This window comes from Diorhabda carinulata, chromosome X (assembly GCF_026250575.1).
Source record: "Diorhabda carinulata isolate Delta chromosome X, icDioCari1.1, whole genome shotgun sequence".
NCBI classification, from domain to species: Eukaryota; Metazoa; Arthropoda; class Insecta; order Coleoptera; family Chrysomelidae; genus Diorhabda; species Diorhabda carinulata.
In genome coordinates this window covers 8,372,371-8,384,835 of record NC_079472.1, presented here as the reverse complement: position 1 = coordinate 8,384,835, position 12,465 = coordinate 8,372,371, and positions in this window count along the sequence as shown.

Sequence of the window (12,465 nt, the reverse complement as noted above, 5' to 3'; positions counted from 1 at the left end):
TAATTAAATATAAGTTCTGGTTTCGCAATATATCCCTACTATTGTCACAGTTCATTCAATTGTAAAATTTTTATCACTATTATAGAACATTTCTCAAAATAGTTGTGTAATAATTTCTTTAAAACTTGTGTTATATGCATCATATTTCTCTTCAAAAAAATAAAAAGGAGAAGGAAACTTTTTTATCAACCACTATCTCCCTTGTCCAATTTGTAAGGTAGCCACTGTAGGCCTTTTGAAAACATTATCTGAAATAAAATCTTGAATTTTAACAGAAATGTATGGAATGATTCCAGCGTTGTCATTATAGTCTAGGTTGAATTTTACATTATTGCTACACTCTGATTTCCAAATTCAGTTCAGTTTTCAAGTTCATCAATTATTTCTTTGGAATACTAGAGCTTCGATCTTTGACTTTCAAAAACAAAAAATATATCGTTTTACCAATTGTAAAAGAAAAGAGAAAAGGAAGGTTCTGGAAGCTTGAACTTCTGGACTTCATCTTAAAATCTCTATAAAAAAAACTGCAAAAATAGTGGTCCTACTCATTCTAAATGGTTTCTATATATTTATGAACATTATATGGAAATAAAAACATTCATTGGATTCATTGTGTAACATCCAAATGAAAATTTTCAACGTACTGGTCTAAAACATAGGGAGCCTTCTATAAACGCCATTAAGTTGGCCTCAAAGGGAAAAGGAAATGGAGTCTTTTGAATTGGAGAAAATTGTGTGTTTAATATAAAGTCTAACTTTTCATTCGTTAAAAGTTGTGGACTTGCTTTTGATCAAACATTCAGGTTTTTTTACTCAAAAGGAGTTTCAGTTCGTACCAACGATTTTTTGGAAATTTTCAGAATGTATTTAAGTAGAATAATGACTTAACAATCACAAGTTTTAGAACCAGAAATAAGTTTTTTCTGGGTTAATATACGCCGAAATCAGACGATATCCATAAAGATAGACTTATTATTACAAAATAGAACCAAGCAGTGAAATGAATGCGAAAAAAGTTGCATAGTTGTTTATAATGTTCCATAAAATTTGGAAAATGAGTGTATCATGTTTTGGAATATTTTGGTAAGTTTTAATTCTATAAAGCGACAGAAAAACGGGGGTGAGGGATGAAGACGAAGAGGAGTAAATAATGACTTATCAGTTATTTTCTTATATCTGTTGAGAATACAATAAACAATTTTTTGAACTGCATATGTTGATATTTTCCTATTACACTTTTTGGCCACGACTGGTTATTTCTTCCTATATAAAAATTTAAAAGTTTTTCAAGGCAAAATTTGCTAAGACAAAATCTTAATTTATAAAAAAACGATTGTGGAATATCTAACAGTTGGATATAGCGTTGTAATGTTTTTCTAATTTATTTATATTGGTGAGGAGAATTTATAAACACTGTCTATTACGTTCTTAATTTATATACACTATACACACACTTAACTATCTTATAATAACTCACTAATCACTAACACTTAACTTACTAGAATAATATATTTAAATTCTTCAACATATAAAATCTCCAATTTCATGTAAATCACTATTTTCAACCATTAATTTTGTGTATGTTTGAAGAAGTAAATGAAGAAACGAAACAAATGAATATATAGACCTTTTTAAAAATCATTTAGAAGAAATATAGTAAACAAACCACCTGCTATAAGGGAAACTTATACAATGGACATGAAATGGGTTTCGCGACTTATGAAAAATATGTTAAAGTGCCGCAGGCTTTTGCCAAATTCTAGAATTCTACCACATCTAGGCGGGACTTGCTCTAGGGAGGAGACGCGTTCGTAACATTACGTGCAAAATCTTTCGCAACATTTTTTGAGGATAACTGAAGTTGTTTCTTTCAATAGATCGCCTAGTATGACCAACACCACTGAAAAATTAAAAAATGTGTTAGATAAGTTTGAAACTCCAGCTAAAGTAGAATGCTTTTCAGCGAAAATTAAAACCAGCCACAATAATTGCCGAAAAATAGGAGTCCAACCAACTTCCGTTTCGCGGCGCAAAGTTACAAAGTCGCTGGTCGTCCTACGAACAATGAATTAGGAAGACCAAATAAAAGAAAAAGAAATCTTAATATTTTTAAAGAACAACCAAATGCAAAGTCACATGGTTCACAGCACTAGTTTAGTTTTTATTGTATTATGTTAAAACTCCATTTTTAACTTATTTCAATATTTAGGACTATGTACGTAATATGTGTTATAACAATAAATAACATAAACTTAGCGTAGCTTTATTAATCATTATAGCTTCCTCAACTTACCTAGACATATTAACCCCTTATTTACATTTTTTTAGAGACTCCATACCGTGTTTCCGAGGAAAGCTCTGCATTGTGGTAGGAATTGTTGTTTATTTACGTGTTATTCTCTTGGTCAATGTATACCACGACACAACGCAGAGTGTTGCATCGTGGTAGGAATTGTCCTTTATTTACGCCTAATTCTCTTGTATACACCCATAAATTATTCGAAAGTAGGGTCTCCTTCGATTGCGCTAGACCTTTTTTGGTGGACTACTTTCGGTTTTCTATTAGAGATCTTTCTTATGCAATAGATAACATCATTGATCCTTCTTCTGACTAAGTATGGACCTTCCCAGGATTTTTGTGATTTTAAAGAAAATCCCTTTCTCCTTGTCAGGTTGTGCAGTCATACTTTACCGTCCTCTTCAAAACCGCCGTCTGTCACATAATCTTCTACTGCTAGGTCTTCTTCAGGTCGACAGTCAAATTCTAGGTCACAAGGAAGCCGGATTCTACGAACAAACAGAATTTTCGCAAGCGTTTCATCGTGGACTCATCAAAAACAGATCGATACGCCATGGCAAATAGGGATAGATACTGATTCGAATCTCTCTGGTGGCTGGAAACTACATTGGATAGATATCTACTAATGGTTCTGTTCATTATCTCAACCATTCCATCCGATTGTGGGTGTAGTGCGGTCATCCTGTTCGTCTTCATTCCCAGCTGGTCACAGATTTCCTGGAACACGTAGCTCTTGAAGTATCCTCCGCAACATTTGTGGCTTCGATATTATTTGATTTGTTAGATGAAACTCAATAAGAAAATGAAATATTAATATCTTGGTATGAAACGGTGTGGGATCGGAGGGAAAAATGAACGAACAAGGTCTTAAGAATATGGAAAATTTCTCCAGTTTTGGGAACTATTCAAACAAATGATGACTACATTTGTATTTTTATTTGAACAACTATATTAAAATATAAAACAACCACTCTGGTTTTCAACATATTTTGAACTGAAAAATATAAAAACTTCGCAGGTTATTACATTTCAACAGAAGTTTTCATAGCAAAACTACTCATGTGATCCAATCAATAAACCTACAAAATACTCAATCAAATTCTCTTGGGGCGAATTGAATCGAACTGACATTGATTGTTTAATAGGATAGGAGAATTTCATCATATAGCATTGTTATCTACTGGCGGATTGAACATAGTTCGCAACAAAAACTGAATATATACACACATATAATACCAGATATGGAAGAGAGTGAAAATTGAATTCAACATTTTTGTTTGCTGTCTTTGTGCAACAATAACCTCTAGAGATAGAAAAGCGTTTTTTGTGAATCAGATAAAATAGTGAGTTATTGCTAGGAATAAGTGTTTTACTTGGAGCAATCCAATATGTTATAATTTTTATCCAGTAATTATTTCTTTGAAAGACGAAATTGCAGAGAAATCTGAAAAAATACGTTATTAAATAGTAAGGCTCGATTTATATGCATATTTTTGCATATCTAGCTTATTTTTCCCATATTTGACTATGGCCTTCATAGGAATAACCACCCATAGCTTCCGCTTTTCTCCTTAATTTTTCTAGATACTCCAAGATATAGAAGATGAAAAATAGCATAAGTTTCTAAAAATCCTTCATAACTTGTTATTACTGCATTTAAAGTACATATTATCGTCACAATCATATAGATCAAATTTTTCTAATTTCAATTTAAATAATTGGGTGATTTTCAAGTTGCTATAGTCATTAAAATAAATTTTTTAATTAATTCAAATATCTTACGAATGCTTACAGTAAAAATATCCGTTCAGTAAAACTCCCACAAAAAAACTAACGTTTAAGTATATTCAAGTGAACCATTCTATTGTCTAGGAAGTAAATATAGTTTGAGAAAAAAACATTCTTGCATAGAATATAAATCTGAAAAATAAAAAATATATTAAACTTAAAAAACTTCTATAGCACATCTAACTAGAAAAATGAATTTCTTTTCAAATAAGCTTAAAACAATAATGAATGGAAAATACTAGTATAATTGTGGAAAAAGCGTCAGGCGCTTGATGTACGACAAATATGCAATAAAGCGCCTTTTTTTCACAATTATACTAGTACTTTTCAATCATTATTGTTTCAAACTTATTTAAAAAAATATTTTTATAGTTTAGTTTGTGCTGGTGCAAAATCGGGCCGTTTTTTACGAACTCATTCTCGCAGTGTTGCCAAAACTGGCGAATAGTAACTCTGGTTGACAGTCTGACTCTCAGGGACCCATTCAGTCATCATGATACCGTTAATGTAGAAAAAAACTAGTAACATTGTTTCGAATTCTGATTTGCTTTCTCAATTTAATGAGAAATTTGTGATTGATACTTTGCTCCTGTTTCTCGTCACACATGGTTTTCGGCACGAGAAAAAAACACGTGTTTTGGAACGTGCATAGACAAGATATCTAGATACCCAACGTACTACTAGTTTTTTAACCCACCCGTCTAGGGCACCCTCTAGACGCACAGTCTCGTTATTTAATAGCCAGACCTCGAATTTTATTAACGTACTACCTATTTATAATAATCAATGAGTTAATTGGAATTATCAAATTATATTATCAAAATCAATTATCGAATGCTAATTTTGGAGCATCTTCATTGTGACCCTATATATACCTATCAGAACAGATGTTTCCAGGATTTGGGGCAAGGAATGGAATTACTGATATCAATAACTTCAGTATTGAATTTATTATTTGTGGAAATTGCCGCATTTGAAGAGCTTTCGTGTAACTTTGTTGTTCTTGTTGAAATCTTGGAAGAATTAGCATTAGCATATTGCTCTTTCACATTAATTATCGAACACAATACAATTTGTTTTATCTCACAAAATTGAATAAACAGATTAACTTTGTTTGAAGGTATGATCTATATGGAATGATATTAAGATAATTGCACTGAAAAAATGGATTACAATAGTTGCTATTCAATGTTTTTCCCGTGGTAGGAAAATAATACCATCAAAGTGGATATGGAGATCTGGGTAGCCAACTGCATGGACTTCCCCTTTCTCTTCATCTATATGGAAATTTTTTATTCAGATAATTTCTGACAGCTAAATGAAATGAGAATACGCTATTGTCTATCAAAGTACCATAGCTGAAATGGGAACTTATCACGTGATCCTCGACAATACCTCCTGACCCATTCCCACCCTATCGATTCAACGCTCCGAAAAGTGTAGTAATAGTGAAAAATGAGCATTTACTCGACCATTAGTATTCGATGAGTATTATATTAACTATGACTAATAATCCTAGAAATACTGGATTGACTTTTATGTATGTTTGTTTATTTTCTGTTGCTTTCTTTCGTTTTATGTAAGAAACAATACTTACAGCATGTTATCTCAATAGCACCATTTCAAAACTTATTTATTATTTGCGGATGATCCCATTCATGATATATTTGTGTATATGCCTCTGTCACCAGATGAATATTTTTACGGTATTCACCTTTGGTTATTATCATGTCAATTCTCTCCTGAAGGGGATATGGTTTCATCTTCTAAAAAGCCATTGCCAAGTATTATCGTAAGAATGAAAATAAAGGAAACTGAAATGAGGAACCGTTGTATGTGTTACATTCCGAAAATATGTCAAGATTTAAAATACTCCAATTCATCATCCCCGCAAAAATTGGAATGTTTCAAAAATTTAGGTACATGAAATCTCATTCAAAGTAAATCTGATTTTCAATGTAAAATTAAGAAATGTGATGACATATTGGGCGTTTTATTCAAAACATCGTGTTTGATTTGTTTAACTACTTTTGGGACATTCTGTATAGCTATGTGGATATGTCAATGAGAAAAACGTTTTGGAAGATAACATTGTGTACCCAGTAGAGACCGCACAAATACAAGTGGCTCACCTTGTATAACTCTTAGTTTCGACATAAGAAAATATTATGAAACAAACGTCGAATTCGAGTCTTGTCTAATTATACGTTGCGGTTTCCAAAATCGTAACTTACAGAGGACCATCAGTGACTTGTTAAATAAATAATTTTGTTAATATAATCCACATTTTTAAGAGTAAATAATCAAGTACTATAGAACATGGTTTGATAAGATGAAAATCATCGTACAAACTTAAAAGATATAAATCGGCATCTGTATGATTCATTTCCAGTCTTAACATTAAAATGTTACCAATTTTTAGTAGGTTCCCAAAGAAAGGTATTATCTACGTGACACTAAATACCAATTATCCCTATTCCCGAAGGCCTTCTCCTGCAGTTATTATCAAGAATTTACTTTAATTTGCGTAATACTTTCAAATAGTAGAAGTTTAATATGAATAGGTAAGAAATGAGTAGAAAAACATCCTTTTTCGCCCTCATGTTACGCTGTTGATTGAAAAATTTTTGTGAGTGGATAACAACATCGAATTCAAACCGTACTGAGTCAAGCGCAAATAAAAATTCAATCTTTCTATCGATTTCCCGATAGAATTAAATTTGAAAAAAGAATCGCTACAGATATTGAATATTTTATAGATATAACACCGTGCTTTGGGCTACACTCCATGCGGGTGCCTAAAATAACGTTTATAGTTGTATATTATTGCAGGGAAATAGGCAATCTTCTTCAAAAATATCGTTTTTTTATTAATACTCTCCGGATTTCGCTTCAGCTAACATAAGAATATGAAGTCAATAACACAACTATCTTCTTATGGAAGCTTTTTGTACAGACTGAAATTTTTTAGTATGGGGAAAGATGTTTTATATAAATGGAACTCATAGTAGATATATGACTACTATTTACCTATATATCATTGAAAGTTGAGTTGTTCCACCACCTGGAATAGTGGTGAAGAGGTGTGCAATAGAATTGTAACATTATGAAATTTTTTACTATATGTCATACATTTTATTTCATTAGAATAATTATTGAGCGTTATATATTCATATTCAACAATAGAATTGTTGTCATGACCAGATAATAGCTAGGACGAAAGCACAGTGAAATAACAAAATACATTGTGGGGTAGTAAACAGATATTCGTGAAGACATCACCTAATGCATATGGAAAAGACTTCTCATTCTGAATGGCTATGAACGTAATAAACTCAAACAGTGAAACTGGTAATGACACAGTTTATTGAAACCTGTGAATTAGCTGTATTTAGTTTGTAATGAGATGTATTCATATTATTTATCAATAATTTCAGTATCAAATTTAAGCATTGATGCGAAATTATATTAAATATTGACCAGTATACATAATTATTCAAATAACAGATAAGTTGATCTTTTTAATATAAATAGTACTTCATTATTGAATAATTTGAATTAATGAATCGTATGAATTAAATAAAATGAATTTCAAAGTCAAATGTGAATCACTACAACTTAAAACAGCAATTAAACTTTTCGGCCTTTGCCAGCTATCAGACATTTTGTTTTGTTGGAAGGGAAGGCATTTGCGTTTTCTACAAGTGGAAAAAATAACCTAAGGGTCTGTGGACTTTCTTTATTGGTATCAAAGGAGAGATCAGAGATATGAAAAAAGAAATAAATAACGTGAATAAGATTATGAATAAAAAATTCGAAGATATGGGATAAAATTTAGTGATGAATTAGAGAAAAAAATCGAAGAGATGAAAATAAGAAAGTTTAAGATTGAGAAACTTAGTGAGAATGAAGAATAATCGAGGAATAAAGATGCAGATATGGAGAAGGAGGTATAAGACTAAAATGAAAATTTTAGAATAGGAATTCAAGAAAATGGGGTTGAGATCTATAATGAAACAGAAAAACATGCAGAAGAAAAGAACAAGAACGAACCGAGACATGTCATAAAGGGAATAAAACTTTGAGCAAACGTTATGATAAAGGATTGAAGAAAATGAATAGAATAGTTTCCATATTATCGAAAAATTAATAAAAAGGTAACGGTTCAATAATGAGGTTGAAATTTTCAATTATTGATATTTATCAACAATTTAAAACGAAAATAATTATTCATATAAACTAAATCAATGTTCTCATATCCTATCATCTTACTATTGATAATTATAATAGATATTGTTATTAAGATCATCTAAAATTAAAATATGGTGAAGGTGACGTAGTTAAAAGAATAAGATTGTAGAGTGAATCAAATATAAAACTTAACACTTAACACGGACAATTTTAAGGAGAGATAGAGGTAAAAAAATTTCATATATGTAAAGACACTAACAGCAAAAAGGTACTTACTTAAAACATGTGGTAAAAAATGACAGATGTGATAGGAAGATTTGCATTACTTCATAGAAGAAGAGGGAGAAACCTTAGATTAAAACGGATATTAGATATTATTGGGAAGAGAGACAAATAACCAAAATATATATCTACTCTATAGCCTGAACAGACATAACTCTACTGCAACAACTTTTTATGATTTTTCCAAGGTTTTCGCTTGTGTTAATCATAATATTCTAATCAACAATTTGCAGTACTATGATTTCATGGGAACACCTCTCGCATGGTTCAAGTCATACCTTACTAACAGAAGTCAGCTTGTAAAGGTTGATACAACGATGTCTTCTTGCAAGAAAATAGAATGTGGAGCTCCCCAAGCCTCAGTACTAAGCCCTATTTTGTTTCTTCTGTGTATAAACCGCATTGCCTATCACGACATCAGTGGTAAAATATGTAAAAAATATAAGTGATGAGGGCAACAACTGATTAATTTGGAATTTAGGTTGTAAAATTATGGTTAAGCTGATCGTAACATTCTCGAGGATCATATACTATGAGTCATTAAAAATTATGAATGTATCAAAGGAACATTTAGAATATGGACAAATTTTGTGATTTCAACTGTGAATTTTATGATTGTGGGAATCTCGATGGTTTTCATGACATATGAGAAAGTTACAAGCGGGTGCTTGATAGGAACCTATGAATACGAGAAACAAGCGAAAAACGCACTCTTACGCTCTTAGTCTCTGACGCTCTCTTACGTTGTTTGTGCAGTTTTTGAGTCTGTTTTGGTTGAAGGAGAAACGGGGGATTTACAAATTCTACAAGTAGAAAAAAAGAATTAAAAATTAGTGGAATTTCTTTATTGGTACAAATAAAGAACAATACGCATGTGTCGTACCTAAAAATTTTAAATTACATTGAAACATTACGCACTGTAATGATTTAATTTATTAATATAAGTTTAGAAGTAATTGGTTAAATAAGTAAATTTGCACATCCAAATAATCCAATCAAAATCAGTATAAAAATAATAGTGATTCAGATTTCATCATCTAACAGAATATTGATAGAATATTCAAATGATGTTAATTCATAAAAATATAAACATTGTCAACTAAAATATTCCAAATATCTAAGGATATTTTACAGTTTCTATAACTAGGGCCTAAATTTAGTATTGAACCTATAGAAATATTTCAATAGCAATTATTTTACCCAATATTGATTACATATGCTCTTTTAAACAAAATGAAAAGAGAGAAATGTCTAAAAGCTATAGCATAATCATATTTATGAACCCAAAAAATCTTCTGTATTTAGAGATCTATTATATAAAACCAAACATTTTTTGAAAGAAAATCCAAATTTAATAGTCATACCATTTCACAAAGGTAATGTCACTGTTATTATGGAGAGACAACAGTATTTAGATTTATTCGATAACCTTCATTACCAATAATACATATTTCTCTTGTAACAACAAAAATTGCCAATAAATATTTGGAACACCAATGGGGTCTTCAATATTACATATATTAGCAGATTTTGTGATGGATTATATTTTTTTCATTATTCTACTTAATAAAGTATGTAGATGATATAATTCTATCCCATCCATATAATGAAATTGATAATTCACTATTTCACTTCAATAGTTTCGATCCCCATATACTATTCACCATAGAAAAAAAGAATACTGAGAAATCGTTACATTTTTTTGATACTAAATTTATAAGAAACGAGGATAATGGAATTTCAATTGACATGTATAGGAAACCAATAAGTTCTGGAAGATATATCAATTGTCATTCATATCATCCACGTTACAATCTAATCAAACGAATGGAAAATAGAGTCCTCAAAATTTCTGATCCCATTTTTTCTAAAAAGAGCCTTCAAATATTTTAGAAACTTTTTTACGAAAGCTCATATCGTTCATATCTTTTGAAATGAATTTTGTATAACACATAACACTTATTTATATACCTTTACCTGGAATCTTCAAGCAACACAATATTCAATATATTTTAACTGAAGTAATAAATAAAACACCCATCAATAAATTGCCTAACATAGTATATGAAATATACGGATAACTTCTCACAAGAGTGATAGCAGATTATATCCTGATAGATGTTAATTAGCGACTCATGTCTATTTCGAAGGACACAAAATAAATTATGAATCTGCCAAAGTTTTGACAACTAAAAAAAAACTACAAAACACGTTTGCATCCAGTTTTATGCTAGTTATTGCAAAATATTGAATTTGTAGTACGACGCCGACGACTGCCAAAGAAAACTCGGATATAATGAAATTTTGAGTAAGTTTTTGCATTAGGATCATTTGTCGGGAGAGAACGGAAGAAGTGGAATAGAGTTTAAAATTGTAGAAGTCATTATTAACGTCTGTTTTTTGAGTTCGTATCCAATTAGGCCTTTTGAATTTGATATATTTGTATGCTTCATATATTGTTTTCGAGGACAAAGGAAAAGCTACCTGTCTATGTTTTGAGGTCTGTCATAATTTTTTTGTCTCTCTCCATAATTTGTATCGTACCTCCTTCTGCCTAATATAAGTTTGGATGCTTATTTTTTGGTTCCATTTTGTTGTATGAGTAATATTTCTATTCTGTCTATGACAAGTAGAGTTTTGTAGAGGTTCTCGATATGAGCTTATAGCTGATTGCCTTTCTCCCCTGGATTCAATTTAAAGAGTATTTGTCATTTTTTTTAGTTCTCTTCTCAATATATTATTCAGAAGTTCATAGTTACAAATAATATTTTTATTGTCGATTCCACATATTTTTGTGCTTTAACCACGTAAAATTTGGTCTCTCTGTCAATGTACAATGTTCATATTTTTACATTGTACTTTGGCCAAAATTTCAGTCACTGATGATGATTACACAAGTATTAGAAATCTCGGAATATATATTAACACCCTGATGTTTGATTGGCCACACGCCCACAAATAGAACATTCATAAACTAGTTGGCAAAACGATGGTACTCCCGTGCCCTCAAAGCTGCATAAATTTCATCGTTTTTATTTAAAAAAAGGTTTTTGGTAAATAACTCACTATCAGCACAAAACTCAACTTATATATCCTAATGTATGTTTTAGGGTACTAAGCTCACAAATTTTTTTTGATTGTAATGTCATAACAGCTTGTTCTGTTGGTTTTGAAATGAATATATCTAGGTTACAAGTAAACTTTTATGTAAGCTAGTCTCGGTTTCCATTCATTTTTCCAATAAACTATTTGTGACTGGAATCGAAGTCTGCAACATAATTATTTTTGTGATGGCTACTTTCAACTGATCAACTTATTTTAAAACCTCCCTCACTTCTCCCGTTTGCAGTGTATAGCTATTCAAAGGACATTTGAATTTCACAGAATTAGTTCGTAATTGCTTTTGATTTTATTATTTTGGTACAAATTAAATGAACTAAATATTCATTCATGTAATTAATAGATCAGGTTCTCATTATGTGACCAATTAGTCCTGCAAAAAACCCGGAAAAACCAATATCCTCATAACACATTTCATAGAGTAGTCAGTCTTTTCTGCTGAGTATTCATTTTTTCTTGAAAGTGTCTGGCCATTGTCTACATTGCAGTAATTTTTATTTATTACCCTTAATTAATTAAAGTTATTGACTCCTCTATATGTTTGACTTATTCTAAAAGTAACATGTTTCGTACCTTCGACTGTTTTGTGTGTTATCTCCATGTAATCGATTTTCTTTGTGCTTATTCTGAAGCTACATCACTTCGTCAGATTTCCAGAAGTATAAAGTAGTACTGCCAGTTTTTCATTTATTAATCAAAGTGAATATTATCTGTATATGCAACTTTTGTTATATTATTTTCCAGCATCAAATTAACTGCTACGTTCTGCAGCAACAATAGGTAAT